Source organism: Balaenoptera ricei, chromosome 10 (genome assembly GCF_028023285.1).
Source record: "Balaenoptera ricei isolate mBalRic1 chromosome 10, mBalRic1.hap2, whole genome shotgun sequence".
Taxonomy (NCBI): domain Eukaryota; kingdom Metazoa; phylum Chordata; class Mammalia; order Artiodactyla; family Balaenopteridae; genus Balaenoptera; species Balaenoptera ricei.
Window position 1 is genome coordinate 10106902 of NC_082648.1, and position 19025 is coordinate 10125926.

At 40.1% G+C, this 19025-nt stretch overlaps 1 protein-coding gene across 6 annotated transcripts in view; it reads right to left on the reverse strand.

Annotated features, from left to right (window-relative positions):
* The window catches only part of DUSP16 (dual specificity phosphatase 16), an 84619-nt gene extending 65596 nt beyond the window's left edge, over nt 1-19023 (reverse strand). Inside the window, exons 1-4 of one of the 6 annotated variants that reach the window (XM_059935323.1) lie at nt 18296-19023; nt 11562-11685; nt 6469-6531; nt 5306-5383 (exon numbers count right to left, since the gene is read on the reverse strand). The gene's annotated coding sequence lies outside the window, so the exon portion shown is untranslated. The other 5 variants (XM_059935321.1, XM_059935326.1, XM_059935324.1 and 2 more) reach the window with 5 other exon arrangements.
* Between the last annotated feature and the right edge of the window lie 2 nt (nt 19024-19025).

Below are 19025 nucleotides of genomic sequence, written 5' to 3' on the forward strand. Positions count from 1 at the left end.
TTCTTGGACACGTCTTCTGGTGAACATAAGCACACATGTTTCTGTTGGGTATACAACTAGGACTGGATTTGCTGGGTCAGAGGCACAATGAGTGTGTAGAACTTTAATATAATACCACCAATTTTCCAAAGCAATTGTGCTAATTTACACTGTCACCATCAGTGTTTGAGAGTTCTCGGTGCTCTGCCTCCTTGCTGACACTTGACATTGTCAACTTTTTTGTGGCTGTATTTGTTTTTAAATCTGAGCTAATTCTGGTCAGCGTGCAGGGATAATTCACTCTAGTTTTATTGAGCATTATTTGGTGACCACCGTGTTGCGCACCTCTAGGAGCTTTTTCTAACCTCCTGTATTTAGATCTACAGTTGACCTGGAATTCTTCTGTGTGCATGATGCGAGGTAGGGGGCAAAATTAGTTTTTTTCAATATGGATAAGCAATTCATCCAGGATTATTTATTGAACAGATTTTTCTTTCCACATTGCTGTATGATGCCATCTTAATCATGAATTAAGTGTATGTGTGTGTGTGTGTGTGTGTGTGCGTATATAAAATATATGTATTACTTATAAATACACACATACTTTTATATATTAATTGTGGGTCTGTTTCTGGTTTCTGTTCTATTCCATTGATCTATTTGTTTATTCTACACTGCACATACAATAGTGTAAATTCTGCAATTTGTTTTTCTTCAGTATTATTACCTTGACTAATTGGCCATTTGTGTTTCCATATAAATTTTAGAATCAGCTTGTATAGCGATTTTAGACATCTTTCATTAGATTTAGTCCTAGGTATTTGATATTTTTTGATGCTATTATACATATCATCTTTCTTAAAACTTCATTTTCTGGTTACTACTGCTATACAGAAATACAGATTTCACATACTGACCTGGTATCTAAACTTACTTTTTACAAAATATTACTTTCAATTTATAAAAAGTAAAATTCATGTTTTTTGGTGTATAGTTCTATGAGTTTTGACCAGCTGTATAATGTAACCATCACCACAACCAAGACAGAACACTTCCATCACTCCAGAAAATTTCTTCATGCCACTCCTTTGTAATCAGCACCTTCTCCCCACCCTGAACCCTGGCAACCACTGACCTGTTCTCCATACCTATAGCTTTGCCTTTCTAGAATATGACTTAAATTGAATCATATAGTGCATCACTTTTTGACAGTGGCTTCTTTTACTCAACATACTGCCTTTAAGATTCATACCTGTTGTTGCATTTATCAACAGTTTGTAGGAATTTGCCACCATTTGTATATTCATTCACTGGTTGTAGGATATTTGGGTTCTTTCTAGTTTTGGGTGATTATTCATAGAACTGCATAAATATTTGAGGACAGGTTTTTGTGTGAACATAATTTCTCATTTTTCTTAAGTAAATACCCAGGAGCAGGACTGGCGAGTCATACGGTAAGTGTACGTTTATAAGAAACTGCTGAACTGTTTTCCGCAATAGCCGTACCATTTTGCACTCCCACCAGCAACATATGAAAGTTCCATTTGCTCTGCATCCTCACCAGAACTTGGTTCACATTTAGGAAGTTCCTATTTTTGTTTGCTAAGAGCTTTTTATCATGAACAGATACCAGATTTTAACAAATAGTTTGCCTGAATTACTGAGATAGTCATATGATTTTTCTACCTTTTACAGTTAATGTGGTGAATTATATTAACTGATTTTTTAATACTATCAAAATATTTTTATATGTACTTTCCCAATTTAATTAGAAAAGCTTACTTAATGATCAAATCTTGTTACTCTAATAATAGGTTAGAAGGTACATGGATAAATGAAGTCTAATGATATTCTAAAATCCTACACCTAGCCAAAACTGTATGATCCCTTCAGTCACATTTCCTAGCAAATCTTTCCCCCCAAATACAAAGTAGATCAGAGGCATGATGACCAAATCACAGTCTGAGAGCCTTATGTACCGCTCTGATGTTTAATATTTGGATTCTGAATCACCCAAAAGGAAAAAGAACTCCCATTAAAAATGATATTGATGTTGTAATAATAGTAACACCACATACTTTTAGAAACCAGAAACCAAAATGTATAGAAGTAAGTTACATTTCCCATGCAACATAAATAAATGGATGAATAATGGAAACGTGATAGTTTTACATATTATAAAATTTATGAAATGCTACCATTTGGAGGGGAAACCTTACACCCTTTTGACACTGATGAATTCTGGGCTACTAATTACCAACCATAAGTTAGTTTTGCCTTTTCACTTTACCTGTGTTCTGGTGGTTATGTTTTTTCATAATTAAATGACTAACCTATGATCAGAGGGATGGTGATGAGGAGCCCCACAGGGCCTAGATAATCTTTTGCTATGAAATCATCATGTTACCAAATGCATTTTCAATCCTTGAGTGGACTGTATAATCTAGAGGAAGGATGACATCAGGTGGCTCTGAACATTTTGGCAGCTTTTCACAACGTAGCTCTCTGAAGTTGCCTCAGCCCCTGCATTACCCCTCCCCTGCTCACACACTGGCTATATTTAGCATTTTGGCAAAAGAAGGGACTGGCAATATTCCATCAAGACCTGACAACAGGCCAGAAGGCAATGGAGATGCCTCAGATGGCCAAGGACGAAGACACTGCTGGACTAGATATCCTGGGTTCTATTGCAAGCCCGACCAGAAACTCACTCTTTCTGAGTCATCATGCGTATTCCTCACCTATTCCTATGGGGTTTACTGGATTCTGCTTGTTTACCTTATTACCTCATAGAATACCGTTAGCATTAGAGCATTTTAAGTCACAGCACAGCGCCATATGGCGATAACGTAACTCCACATAACTAAGATGAGCTCCCTAAAGACTGGTTATCTGTCAGACGGTATCCGTGAGACACAAAAAATTAAAACTACCAAGTGTCTGAAATCTAAAAGTAATTCTAAGCATATCCTATCAGAGTCCACGGTAACCTTCAACATCAACCACCACAATCACATCACTTTTTAAAAATTATTACCCAAATATCACTATGAAAGCCATGGACAGGGAATAAACAAATCAGTTGGGTAAGATTTCTTTAAACCCAGCATTTAACACAAAAATATAGCTAGTTTTACAGAAATGAGAATTCACTGAATTTAGTTCTGTTTGCTCTACGTGTTCAAAACAACAAATACACTGTCCAACGAACTTTGGCTTCTATTTCCTCATGACCGTGAATAGGTTTAAAAAATAACAACTGCTGTGTTTCTCCAGGGCGAAGTCCAAGCCCGAGCACTCTACCACGTGTGAGGACTCGTGTGAGGCGGCAGTTAAAGAACTGACCCGTAGGCCCAGGATCTGGAGGTGACACCATACTATAAAGAGCCAAAGGAGTTAAAAGTTAGCAAACCAGGGGCTTCCCTGGCGGCGCAGTGGTTAAGAATCCGCCTGCCAATGCAGGGGACAAGGGTTCCATCCCTGGTCCGGGAAGATCCCACATGCCGCAGAGCAGCGAATCCCGTGCGCCACAACTACCGAGCCTGCGCTCTAGAGCTGCGAGCCACAAATACTGAGCCCGCGTGCCACAACTACTGAAGCCCACGCTCCTAGAGCCCATGCTCCGCAACAAGAGAGGCCACCACAACGAGAAGCCCGTGCACCGCAACGAAGAGTAGCCCCGGCTCGCCGCAACTAGAGAAAGCCTGCGCACAGCAACGAAGACCCAGTGAAGCCAAAAATAAATAAATACATTAAAAAATTTAAAAAATAAAATAAAAAGTTAGCAAACCAAAGATCCAATAGGACTTTGGTGGAGCACTTCTTACTAGCCATCAACAAAGACTTCTTAGTCTAGGAGTCACATATTACTGAGGTTCCAAGGAAACTTTAGATGTTAGAGGTCAGTTGGTAAAAGGCAATACTCTCAAAACTCGGTATTTTAGATCTGGAAGACGCCTCAGTTATCATCTTGTCCACCCCCCTGGTTTCATAGGTAATAAGGAGGAGGAGGGATAGGAAGAGGAGGATGAATGAGGCCTCAAATCCTCTTTGGGAGTAAAAGCCCTCAATTAAACAAGCTGCACTGATAGTGGCTAAAGATGGGGGAGTTCCTCTGCAGTTACTGCAGTTCCTCTGCTCCGCTCTCACTGCATTTCTGTATCCTGCACTATAGCCCACCTCATCTGGGAGCAGTTCTACTCTGCTAATTCATATTTTAACGAGAAAATGGCATCTTATAAGTCAACAACAAAAAATTAAATAACCAATCAAAAAATGGGCAAAGGACTTAGACACTTCCCCAGAGATGATACACAAATGGCCAACAAGGAGATGAAAAGATGCCCATCATTACTAATCACCAGAGAAATGCAAATCAAAACTACAATGAGGTATCACCTCACACCTTTAGAATGGCCATTATTTAAAAAAAAAAAAAAAAAAAAAATGAAAATCACAAGTGTTGGCAAGGATGTGGAGAAATTAGAACCTTTGTCCACTGTTGGTGGGATTGTGAATTGGTACAACTGCTATATAAAACAGTATGGCAGTTCCTCAAAAAATTAAAAATAGAATTACCATATGACCCAGGTATTCCACTTCTGGGTATTTATCCAATAGAATTGAAAGCAGGGTCTCCAGGAGATATTGGTACATCCATTATTCACAATAGCCACCCCAATATCAACAGATGAACAAAATGTGATTAAACACACAATAATAATAATACAATATTATTCAGTTTTAAAAAGGAAGGAAATCCTGCTACGTGTTACAACATGGATGAAACTTGAGGACATTATGCTAAGTGAAGTAAGTCACAAAAAGATAAAACGCCGTACGATTCCACTTATACGAGGTATCTAAAATAGCCAAATTCATAGAAACAGAACACAGAACGGTGGTTACCAGAGCTGGGGGAGGGAGAAAAGGGGATTTGTTGTTTAACGGGTATAGAGTTTCAGATCTGCAAGATGTAAGAAGTTCTAAAGATCTGTTTCACAACACTGTGGACATTCTTAAGAGTACTGAACTGTAGCTTGAATATGGTTACGATGATAAATTTTACATTGTTTTTAACCACAATTTTTTAAAAAAAGAAAAGAAAGAAAATGGTAATAGATCTCTTCCCTCTTTTTGCTGTGTCCCTCCCAATCTTTCATACCTAAAGGGCCGAGAACTGCTCCAGGACACTGTCTTCCTCCCCCTAAACTAGCCTACGGTAGCAGCCAACAAGCCCTCGGCTCCTACATGCAGCGAGCAGGGCTGCTCTGCGGTCACAGGTGAGAAGGGGAAACGGCCAGGAGAGGACTTCAGGTGGGCTGACCTCCACTTCTGACTGTGACTTCATCCCTCAGCCTAGGAGAGTGGAGACTGATGTGCTGGACCCCTGGCTGAAGAACCCCTAGGGCAAAGAATAACGCGTTTCATAGTGATTTGCGTAAACCATGAAGAGTAGATAATCAACCAAGAGGTGCTAGCAACAAGTATAAACTCCTGGATGACCAAGGTCACAGGCTACACTTCTTCGCGTCCCTTCTAATACCTTACTCTTAGACGTCACTCAGTAATACCTGTTCATGCTGATGACAGTGACATGCCGATGACCACTGGCAAAAAGAATGGATCTTTGGTCCAGAAAAAAAGCCGACCAGACTCAGAAGTTAAAGTGCTCACTGTAATAAATGAACTAAGGTCATTTGTACAATAAAAATCTCCACTGATTTCACAAGAACTTTTATTAAGAACTTGTATAAAACTACTTTTTCCTGGCAAGTGGATACCATGCTGCCTGACACTTGGTACTTGGAAATCCAACCCCCCCACCAAATACTGTGTCGCCTTAAATTAACATCACGTTAATTACATTCTATAATGAGACAGCCACTGGCAGCATCTAAGACCCTGCCACACAGGTCATTCGTTTGCCAGAAAAAATTGCTTGAGTTTGTCTTTCAGCTAGGACTGTGTTCAAGAGAAGAAGGGGTTTTCCACTGTACATGATTTTTATTGTTGGTTATAAAACCAAGAAGCTATAAAATCAAGCTTCCTGAATATTTACATTAACAAGGCTCTTAGTCACTCACATAATGAAAAATGAAAACAACTGCTTTAATTATATAGTTAAAAGGGTTTCAGTAGAAGGAAAAGTTTCTGTTATTTGGATATTCCACAGTAATGAAATTAGACGCTGCCCTTAAGCTATTTAAAACAGCTGTTAAATACATATACATACACCCATTTTATTCTTAAAAATACACTCCAAACTGCAGTTGTCTTTTGGCCCCTTTGAATGCCAGAGTTAATAAGGTTTATCTCCAGGATCTCCCAATACTGATAAAACACAATAAACTGCATTGGCATCCTTCTATAAGATTTTTGTTGGATAGAAGACTAATCCTTTTTAGGTTAACATTTCAACAGCCTCCTTTATAAGCAGTGTAATTGCTTGGTAATTTGTTAGAGTTGGGAATATGATTTTCAACTCACTGTATATCCGACTTCATATAATCTTGACCGGATTCTGTAGGAGGAGCCAGATCACCGCTCTCTCTGAAACACAAGTAGAATCCCATTTCAAGACATTTGAAACATCAAAGGTTCTGCCTCATTCAAGTTCAGTTGTTACAACGCATGAAGGGTATCACTCTCCTTTAGCTGTCCTCTAATTTTATCTAAGGCAAATATGCAATGCAAACACTATTAACAAATAAGAACAAATGCCCCATAAACAAAAGGTGGTGTTCTACCAGGTTTTAACCAACAGTGCTTCAAATGCTTCCTCTGCTGGGTCAGATGGCGTTTTCTTAGAACACAGTACTGAGGCTATTTTGATTACAGACTGTACACGTATATGTATATGTTCCCCTATTAAAATAAAAATGCTATTAGTTTTCCACTTTCAATAGAAATTTGGGGTATAAATAATATCATATTACCTAACTGCCAAAAAGCCAAAACCTAATTTTAAGCTTCAACCTTCTATACCATCAAGATCTTTATTAGAGACACTGCCCAGCTATCAAGATGACTATAAAACACCAAACACTTCTATATCCTCTCTCTAATCCTGTCCGCTTTTTTTTCTTTTTTTTTTGGCCGCACCGTGTGGCTTGTGGGATCGTAGTTCCCCAACCAGGGATCAATCCTGGGCCCCCAGCAGTGGAAGTGCGGAGTCCTAACCACTGGACCTCCAGGGAATTCCCCTGTCTACTTTTTTTGATTAAAAAGATAGAAATGTGAAATGATCAAAAGACAGGAACAAAAGAAGAGATAAGAATTTTTGAACCAGAAGGTACCTCAGAGATTATCTAATACAATATTCTTATTTCACAGTTGAGGAAGTTGAGACCTAACTGTCTCTATATTTGCTCTACGACTAACTGGGATTCAGGTCTGTGTAACCTTCCACTAAAATAAGAAAGAAAAGGGAACATGTAAGAAAGAAGGACACACATAAAATAGTCTCCGAACTAAAGGAAAGTTGATGTAGCAAGCTACTGAATACTCTGTGCTTTCCTTTCTGCATATTTGTGACAGACACACAGCCAGCCAGCCAAGAGACATTTCCACCCCTCTAATGGCTGAGTCCCAGTTTTTCCTGGGCAGCAAGCAATGTGGCATAAGCCTAAGAAATGATACACGATGTGCGTTACACCAAACCTGGTACCCATTCCCCTTGTACATACACTCATTTGCCCAGTACCTCCTGTGAAGGGAGGCGGTCTTGTGTGAAACAGTTCAAGCAAAAGAGACTTCAGCGAAAACTGGATGGAAGCTTCTGGGAAAGATTTTGTTCTCTGTCAGGCAAGCACAGGAATGGGGACTGCTTGCTCTACTTCCTCCTTCTTGCCTTGAAAAGGGATGTGATGCCTAGAGTTGAGGCAGCCATTTTGTGACCTGGTGGCAGTAAGGGAACATGCAAAAGATGGCAGAGAACCTGGGGCCCTGAGGGCACTGCTGAGCAGCTGGACCTCCTTAGACCACCTCTGAACTTCTGTGAACTGCATAATAATAAACAGCTTATGGTTTAAGCTTCTGCTCATGGCTTTCTGTTAACTACAGCTGAAAGCAGTACTGAATTTAAAAAGATTTTTTCTGTGCCCTGCTATGATTCTCCTGCCCAAGCACTCCCATTACAAATGTATACTGTACTTATACATATGCAACTAAAAAGTGACAAGATTATATGCCTCCTGCATAGTTAACAGAGACCAGTTTAATTACTTTACAGTTACAGTACCTCAACTATATGACCCTATTAAAATAAACGTCATCAGTAGATAAAACATAAGGGAAAAAAACATGACTCAGAGTCATGTTTGTTCTTGATTACTGACTTTGATTCTTCCTTCTGCCATCTCAAATCCTTTCTGGAAATGAGTACCACATAAGTAACAAACTGATGAATGATATCTATCTGAACTAAATTCTTCTGCCTCCTTTAATCATAATTGCCTGTTAGTAAAAAATTAAATATTAAAATTTCATTCTTGAATTTGCAGCCCCAAACCTGGCCCAATCAATATTTTCACATACTGATGCCTGTAACCGAAGCTTAGAGACTTACCAGCACTACACCAAATTCATGGCATTGCTGTTTTCTCCTGCACAGGTTATAATAATAGAATTTGAATACTGGTAAGACATTCGAAGTCAGACTACCCACTACAGTTATTTCAATAGTTATTTCAACTGTATTTTGATGGAAATCTTTCAAATATACGTTCATCTCCATGACTCCGGTTGCACCCACCTCTGTATGCCCCTGGGCCCCGTTCTCCCCGTGTTCACCCCACAGTCTTCCTCTGCCCCCCATCACTCATCTCCGTCTCTGCCCACAGCCCAGTTCTGCCTGCAGCACCTCCCGTGATCACTAACGTCTACTCCATTCACAGCCTCCCTGGTTGGAAGAAACGGACAATGGCCGTGAACACCTGTTCTCCTCTCAGGTGTGCCAGCGTCTCTCCCCTGCTGTCACTCAAGGAAAAAATGGCTGAGTACCCTGATTTTGAGCATAGATACAAATGAGTATGAATATATATATGTAGATCCAGTGCTTTTTTCGCTTAAAAAAAAAAAAACACAGAGAGAACAAATGCTCATTTTTTGTTAAGTCGTAAAGCGCTTTTGCCAACTCCACCCTCTGTCTACCCTTTACCCCACCACTCTCTGAGGTTACACCACCTCCACCACTATGATCTCCAGACCACACGGCTCCTCCCACACACTAACATATTTCCCTCTTCCTGACAAATTAATCAGCTAAGATGGAAACATTACTTTATTGATACAGATGTCTATGTTAGACTCCTCTAAAAATATGTTAGGACAGGGCACCAGTTTACATCAGCATTTTCAAAGTGTGATCCAGAGATGCCCCGGTGTGAGGTCCCCGAGACCTTTTCAGGGGATCCACAATGTCAAAACTCTTTTTAGTAATACAAAGATGTTACCTGCCTTTTTCACAACAGTGAGTCCAGAGAATACACAGTGTGTGATGATAATATATCATTCTGACAGCTAAGGAAACATATGCTTGTATATTCTTGTGTTTAGAATGTTCTAAGGTAGCAAGTTTAAGGTATAAATATGCATGTTTTCAGAAATTTTCAGTGTGTTCTCAGTACTTCTATGTTCCTAGCAAGAGCGATCTTTGGTTATATCGGCTATAATCACCACTACCTCATTATCATCCAATGAATTCATTGAGGGTTTAAAGAAAAAGAAATGGAATGTCTTAAATTTTGACATGATGAGCTCTTCAGAAGCAAAAGATTGTTTTCAAATTAGAAATGAAAAAGCATCATAAAGGTAAGTTATCAGAATGCACGGGTTGGAGCGGTGCACAAGATAGCTGAGAAACTAAGAAAGCTTTGCACGGCTGACATTGCTGAATGTCTGCTGGATGAAGGGCCAGTAAAAGAAATCACAGCAGTGGCACTTCCAACGATGCAGTAGCTCATCAAATTAAATGTTAATATCTACAAGTTAATACCTCTCCTTAAGCACTGTACTCTTGCTTTATAAGCGGACAAATCTGCAGACATGGGTGGACTTACTGTTTTGTTTTTATTATTCCAGTATCCATGCCAACTAATCATCGAAGGGCTTCTTTTATGTGAATGCTTGGCAACAAATACAAGTGCTGCTGAATTACTCAAAGTATTAAATAACTTTTTGAATCTCATGATTTACCCTGAAACGACCATGTTGATATCTCCTCTGATGGTACAAAAGCAATGGAGGGCAAAACTGCTGGCACTTTAACGTGAATCACGGCAAGGGTACAAAACTTTACTAGTAATAATTATATTCTTCACTAGCAATCATTTTTAAAAAGCCAGTTTCACATATGCCTTTGATAAAACAGTAAAAGTTATTAATTTTATTAAATCTCACTCTTGAGAACGTGGTCTTTTTAATAATCTGTGTGATGAAATGTGAGCATTCATCATACCAAATATGTAGAAAAAGCATTTCTACATACCTAATACATAGGCCGTCTTGAGGAAAAGCATTTATGCAATTGAGTTGTGAGCTAAACTATACACTTTTTCCATAGAATACCATTTTTGCTATAAGAATGATTGGCAGACAACTTACTGTTATATATAATTATTTAGACTTAGGTACCTGGTATTTTCTCTAAAGTAAATAAAGTGAGCCTGATGCTTCAAGGAAAAAAACTAACAATATCTGCTGCTGATGATAAAATTTGAGCTTTCAAGAAAAAATCAGAATTTTGGAAAACTTGAACTGCATATCAAAATCTTGACTGCTTCCCAATTCCTAAAGACTTTTTGGATGAGATTAATGGTCATATTAATGAATGTGATTTGCTAAATACTGTGTAATCAAATGTGTCAACATTTGAAAGATCTGCAGAACTCAGTCAACTGTTATTTTTCAAATGACCAATGTATGATATAAAATCACACAAAGGTCAAAGATCCATCCAAAGTGCAAGGTGGACCAATAGATTTTTACATTACAGAGAACAAAAAATTCATTGATAAGGTTTCAGATTCAACACTGCAACTAACCCTTAAGAATCTACCACTTGCTGAGTTTTGATATATCAAAGAATGTTCACAATTATATGAAAAAGACACTAAAATACCCTACCCTTTTGCTACTCTGTATCTGTGTATAGCTGGGGGTTTCTTCATGTACTTCAAACAAAGCAACATGTCACAACAGACAATATAAAAGCAGTTATGAAAATCCAGCTACCGTCTATGTAGCAATGCATTAGAGAGAGTGGCAAAATGTAAAACCATCTCACGTCTCTCACTACATTTTTTGTTTTGGAATACCTTTTTCATTAAAATATGTTATTTATGTTAACCTTTAATGTGTTTGTTACTTTTAAGTGAATAAGTATTTTAAACATTTCTCAGTTTTCATTTCTAATATGCTAAATACTGACAGATATAGTCCACATAAACAAAAGATCTTTGGGGTTCCAGTAATTTTTAAGAATGCAAAAGTGTCCTGACACTAAAATGTAAGAAAACCTCTGGTTTTTAACACCACAAAAAAGAGTGCTTTTAAGTATGTGTACATAAGAGAATGGGCACCTGAGAATGAGTCAGAAGGTCTCGGCTCCAGGTCCGCTGCCACTTCTTACTTGCTTTGGGATTTGGATAAATTAGTCTCTCTAAGGTCTTAGTCTCCTCATCTGTGAAACGGGTAATTCATGTCCTGTTCAGAGAATAAAAGACAAAATACGTGAAAACAACTTATAAATTACAGGTGTATTATTATTATAAGATCTCAGAGTGAAGAGTTTTAATCTTGTGACCATATTTCTACAAAATTATCCCTATTTAAAAATTTTTTTTTACTAAATACAGAACTTACAGAAAATGCACAGGGGAGAGTTTTTTGATTGGTCAATTTGCTCAAACGTCCAACCACATAATTTTACTGTATCAAATTTCATCCTCTACAGTTATGATTGGTAATGTGTGTATTTTAAATAACTATTATGTATATTTCCAAATACACACAAAAGTACAGAAAATAGTAACAAACCCCAATGTACCCTCAACAATTATCAAAAATTTGTCAATATTGTTTCATTTCCCATTTGTGTGTGTTTGTGCCTATCCTGAAGTTTTTAAAAACAAATAATAGGCATCATTTCATTTTGCCTGGAAATACTTCCATATGTATCTTTAACAGATGAGAATTTTTTTAACATAACCACAATACCATTAATATAGATAAAAACTTCATAGTTATAATTCTTAAGTATCATCTAATACACATTCCATGTTCTAATTTCCTGATTGTCTCCAAAAAAAAGAGTCTTTGTTAGTTTTTAGTTGTCTTGCAGCATCAAAATATCATTCTTACCAGTTAATTTACAAGTGAATATAAGATTATCAGCTAAAGCTGAGAAGGAAGAAGAAATAATACCATGCTTTATATACCATGTACAGTTTATAAAACAAAGTCAAGAACTATTTTTCCTGAGAAATGTGCTTCTCCTCCAAGAAAACAACAACAAAAAATAACAAGAGAAACCCACTACAAAATAGGCCAGACTGGGGACACTTGAGTATTCTGAGAAGTGACCAGAAGAGGACATAGCTCAGCTGCTGAGGAAGGGAGGAAATTGTAAGAAACCACCACCTGCCATTTCAGAAAAGATGAGGTCAGGTCAGCCCCAGGGTCTGGCAGGCTGGAGGTGAGGTCAGGGTCCAGGTCCCAGAGTGAGCATAAAGCTTAAACAAGCCGGGTGCCCAAGGCTGGAAGGCAACCCCCTGCAGGCTTCAACTCCACGCTCAAAAATCAGTGCTCTAAGCTAGAGAGAGAATGCAACCACCATCAAAAGTAACTATTTGTGAGAATTCAATTTACTCAGCAAACCTTTGTCAAAAGTGAACTCGACTTGGCACTATCCTAAGATACGAGTTATATTTTTTGGTCATTTATACAGTTAAACAATAAGCAGCATATATGTCTCTACACGTGACTTTCCCTATTAATTTTAAGGGGAAGAATGGAGATATTTAATATTAATTACCTTGCCATATACCATTACAATTTATATTTATATTTTTCTGTAAACTGCAGTTTAGCCCACCCGTCACCCAGACATTAAAACAAATTTGATTTCTACTGTCCTTCCCACATATGTTTGAAGAGTACACGTCACATTAGCTTTGATCACACACATCACAGACCCCCTAGCATTTATCACTACAACTAATTCTTTTCTAAATGGAGTATCTAGTTTAGAAGGAAATCAAGGAAATGCTAAAGAATCTCCCACTTCCTATGAAAATTGTTTTATTTTCCATAGGCTTATTCCAAGCGTGTCAGAATGTATTGTAGATGAAAACTGATTAGGTGCATATAGAAAAATTTTCAAGATGTGGCTCTATAGGCACATACACTTAATATAAATCCTTTTTGAAAATCCTTTACCTCAGTTCCACCTATAATTTTTTTTTCAAGTTTAAAACTACAGAAAGAATGGAGAACGAGAGAACACATTTCTTTAAAAATGCTTGAGAAGTACTTCATAAATGTGTCCAAAAACATGAAAGAGTCACTAACAAATTTTTAGCTGACACTACAAAGGACATCTTGTCAACAACAACAGTAAAACCTGGCAGTCAGACAGCTACAGAGTTCAGACTTCCCCATTTCAGAACTGACACTTTTGTATCAGGTCTACTACTTGTAGAAAAACAGTAAAAATCCTAAGGTTAAGATAATATTTCCGGTGAGACCACTAACTCCCCTATCAATCTGTAAGGAGAATGATTAACCACACGGAGTGCAACACAGCCCAAATTTACCATCAGATTCCTGCACCATGTGGACGAGGCCTGGAGGGGGTGTCACCCTTGACCCCATTTTCTGGTAACTGAGCTGAAGAGCTTACTTGTAGTTTCTGTACATCTTTTGTTTTGTGCGCTCTCATACAAGGTACCATCAAAACAAACTGTCCTTGGAGTTTAGCTTCACTTTATAGCACTATTGTGATTATCGTTCTTAATGGAGACTCTTACCTAAGTATACAGCCCAACACATACAACTCTAAGTAAACTGTGAAGAATGACATCAACCTCACTGTAAAAACATGAGGTTCTTAGCAAATAACAGCAGAAGAATTGCATACAAATTGTTAACAAGGAGTTAAAAACTCAAAGCGTGCATGCTTCAATCTACAAAATATTACGTAGGTTTCTTTTTAAAACTTGGTTAAAGATGAAGTCAATTAATGTGTAGATGTCTATTCAAATTGGTTTGGACTGCAAATAAATAATAAAAAGTTAAATCATTAACATTATTCACCAGGATATCACAGGCAAAATAGGTTATTCACAGAATAAGTGGGGCTATAAAGAGCACTTTATAATTTCCTCTACTCTGTTCATTACTATCTTCACAAGACATCACTCTCTGACATGAGATTTTCCATGTAGTGTTTACTTGTTTACTGCCCTTCTGTCTTCTCCCACTAGAATGTAAATTCCATAAGGGCAGAAACCTTATCTTATTTTCCACTCTATTCCAGGTTTGGAGAACAGTGTCTAGCACACAGCAGAGGTTCCAAACAAATCTGAATGAATCTCCTGAATGAAGGGATGGATGGATGAATGGCCTCTCCCTTTCACCTCCCCTACTTCCTTTCCTCCATACTCATGTTAACCATCCTTTGAGGCCAGGGTCAAACTCTACTATATCCCTGTGAAGATTAGGTCCGCAATCCTCCAGTCTCTTTCTCCTTCATACCATGAATTTGGCACTTCCCAGCTGTCTGATAATTGTTTACCTTTGCGTATGTATATAGCTCCTTTAAAATTCTCATAATCTTCATTCTGGGCAGGGACCCATGCCCCTAACTTTTGGTATCCATCTCAGGATGTGTAAAGAGTACACCACTAATAAATGCTCTGTTTGACTGATTCATATCTGTAGTCAATCCAGAAATCAATTCAGTTAAGAGTTTCAACTTTTTATAACCTAGCCCTCCCTTTCCAATAACTCAATTGAAATTGCAGCGGGTCCCCCTCTATTTTTTAAATTTATCTTTGGCAATTTCAAGCTTTACATTCTCATATACACAACTATAGCTGCTCAAAATGCACTTCATCCATCCCCCTCCCCCAAGATTAATTTTTGTATGTAATAAAAAAATCTTGTGACTTTTTGGTGATACCTACAATGAGGTATCTAACCCCAATCAAGACGGAGGTAAAGTTCCATCACTCTCTTCCTGTTGCTGAGGTATTGGAGGGTATTTTTTCTTTTTATGCCTTTTTCCTTTCATGTCAAGATGTATCCCATTTCCTTCTTCCCTGATCATAGCCCTGGCAAGCTTTTATTATTTCTTTGTACCTGTCCTTGGTAATCTGCCTCAGATCCTCCTTTCTGAGCCACTCCTGTTTCCTTCAGTCATTTATTTGATTACATTTCAAACTTCTCAGTCAGTTTGTGTATGAGACTGGCGTCTTCTTAAAGCCTGAGCCTGCTTCTTTAAATCTGGCCAAACTTTATGAACCCTATATCCCTTCACAAAGCCAACCAACCCTTGGTCAATCTGGGCTAAATGAAATGTACAAAAATATCAGATTATCCACAACACAAGATAATCAGAAAAAATTTGACATCTGGCTTTGGGCCAGATTTACTTTCTTAATTATATTTTTGCTTAAGCCACCGTTAGAAACATTTTCTTTTATGATGGTGGATATGTGTCTTGGTTTTAAATTTTGATACAGTTAATTTTTTTAAAAAAGCCAATCAAACATCAACTGTGGTTTTTCCTATGAAGCCTTTTTAACTAGTTTTTTCAATCTGTTGAAAACTGTCATAAAATCTTGTTTCTGTTTCCCCTGATTTATTTCTTCCCTGTTTTTGGGCTTCTGATCCAAATCAGCTTACCCTATATTAATTTACTTCTTTAATTTAAAGTACCATTTGCTTGAGAATGCAAAGCATTATAAAAACATTACACGTCTAGTAAAATTTTCAGTCCAAATAACACTGGATAGAAAACTCCGTTTTGTTTTTTTTTTTTTGATACTCCAGGAAAAGTTGGGTTTCTAGGATATATTACACTGGTAATGCTAGCAAATTATATTTAGTGGGCTATAACGATTGGCTGAAAAATAGAAAAACATTAATTTTGAACAGCTATATAAGTCAGCTTCATCAATATATAATCCCATAGGCCAAAAACTCTATAGAATTAAATTCCCAATACAGGCATTTATAGAAAAGAGCATCAAAACAAACTCACACATCAACCCTGGCCCTTCTCCTGACCCCAGCCTAAACTGTGCACCAATCTCAGACTTGATCTCAGCCTCACTGCCACAAATGAGTTTCTAATGTTTAAGAAAAAGGAAAAGAACTAGGTTAACAGGATCTTCTCTTTTGCCCCCTTTTCAGTTACTGCCATTAAGCTTTTGGTCAAAGAGATCCTTAATCCTCAATTTTACATGACCGTTTTCACTTTACAGCTATTCAATTATTTTACATTCAAATGCACATTTATAGCGCTTGAACCTATTTTTTTTTCATGTTAGTCACCATATTACCAGCAGAATTAAGAATAAACTCATTTGTACTGTTTCCCCCCATGTAGAACTTTGATAAGTACAAATTATTTAACCTAAAAGCCAACTTTTGGGCTGGTGTCTTTTAGGCGAAGTTTTTACATAAGATGTTAAATGTTAACCGCCCCCCAAAACGTTTTTAACAACAAGCTTTCACACAGTCATCAAACTCAGTTAAATTCCAGAACTTTACTTAAAAAACAAAAACAAAAAACTTTCACAGTGCCTAGTCACATTTTGACTAAAATCCCCATTCAAAGCCCCAAATTTTTAGTTTTTTAATTTACCTTCTCCAGGCTGCTGCCTTCACCAAACACAGAATCCCACAAGTCTCAATTAACTACGGCCTCCCCAGCTGTTTATCCAATACACATGATTCTCAAGGAAAGGTAAATAATTCACAAGTGACTAATTCAATTGGTAAGAATTCTTTTCTTCTTTTAAAAATTTACCTCGACTTCAAAAATCTCTTTTCAGAATAGTATAAATCCTTTGAGGAAACAGTTGTCACCTATGTGCACTCATAAGATGAGTGGCTTAAAAAGGCATTTTTCTGACAGTCTAAGTTCCCCAAATACGAGTCATAAGGTCTTTCATGGATGGTAAATTTCACACACACACACACACACACGCCCCGGAAAGAAAGGAAAGAAACATACCTGGTCATTTTCTAAACAGGTTTGATAGGTTTGGTTCCCTTGTAAGAGCAGAGTATTTACTTACAATCTTTTAAAGCAGAAGTGGCAGCCAGAGCACTGGGTAAATAAAAACTTCAGAGAGGTTTAAAAACCCTGCATCTTAACTCACTTCCCCCTGATTCAAGGGGAAGGCACTGCAAACCCCAGGGCAAATGAGATTATGTAACAGGTTTTTCCTCTCCACTTTATTCATCACAGGCTGGTTGGAGGTGTGCTTTCTCCAAACGATTCGAGGCACCCAGGACTTGATTTAGGATCTCTGCAGCTGACGTTTGATACACTTCCTTAGGATTTTGCAGGATCCATTCATTTTAAGATCTACTTGTATTTTCTCGAGTTAATTACCGGGTTGCTGCTGTTGTCGTTTTAAGGAAATAAACCCAGCAGCACCTGAAAACTTCAGTTTTGCACCAATATCTTCCTCCCCTGTGTTTCATTCCGTGAAGCTACACATGATAACACAGACCTTCGGTCGTCTCCCTGGGCTTTTTCCTTTCTCACGTTTTACGACTGGTGTAAATAAAGAAGTCACTGGCGCACCGGGCCGGGCCCCCAACACCGGGCCTCAGGGGTCCCAGGAGGAAAAGCGAGTTGACTGAAGAAAGCAACCCCGTCACCACCCCGGTGGCCGCGCGGCTTACGCCAAAGGCGAGCTGGAGATAATGGGAACCGTCAGGCCGGGGCCCCACTTGGCAGGCGTGTTGTGTAACAGTCGCGCCTGGAAGTGAGCAGCTTCGCCCGCGAAGGGACCGCGTCGGCGGCGGCTCCTGGCGGCGGGACCCGGCCGCCCGGCCCGAGGCCCCCGCCCCCCGCCCCCCGCGCAGGCCCCCCCGCCGGGCGCCCCCCCCCCCGCCCCCGCTTCCCACGCGCGCGCCGCTCCGGCCCGCGGTCGCCCCCCACCCCGCCCTGGACCCCGGGCCCGGCCGCCGGGAGGGCAGCGCCGGCGGGGCGCGCGGACGAGCGTCCACGCTACCGGCGCGGCGGGAGCCCGGCCCCGCGCCCTCCCACCTCGCCGTCCGCGCGGCCACTTACTTTCGGGGCCGCCGACCTCCCGGCTCCCTCGGGGGGGGGGGGAACGAAAGTCGTCACGGCGTCTCCCCGCGGGGCCCCCTCGCCTCCCGGACCCGCGAGGCGCCGCGACGGAGCCGGGAGGGCGGCTGCGCTCCCGCTCGCGTCCGTCCCGTCGCGCTCTCCTCCTCCTCTTCTTTTCGCTATATTATCTTCTCCTGCTCGGAGGGGCGGGGGGGGCGGGGGGGGGCGGGGGGGCGGGACGCGCGGAGCCGTTTGCAACTTTTCTTCTCTCTTTCTCTCTAACCCCCCACCCCCGATCAGCCTTGAAAAAACACTGTCGAAAGAGGCGAGGAACCTGGGAGGTGGAGGTGGCGGCGGGGACGCGGAGGGGGTTGGGAGAGGTGATGGTGGTCGTTTGAAAACTGCTCAGAGCCCCCCAAACAGGGATACCCAGAAGGAGGGGGAAAGGCGGGGGGTTGGGGGGGGTGGGGGGTTGGGGGGAAAGAGAAAGAGTCGCTGGTCAGGAAACTTCAAGCGCGGATGAGGTCATTGGTTTAAAAATAAAGAGATGGCGTCACTTGAAACCAATCCCAGTGAATGAACTCAGCGGAGCCCCGGGGAAAGGAGGAGACAGGCGAGGGCAGGGCGGTGGGCGCCGGGCGGGGCCGTGCGCCCGCCCGAGCCCGGAGCGTGGCTCGGCGCTTGGTCGCGGCCGCTCGGGGAGGGGTCGGGTCCCGTTCCGTTCCGGGGC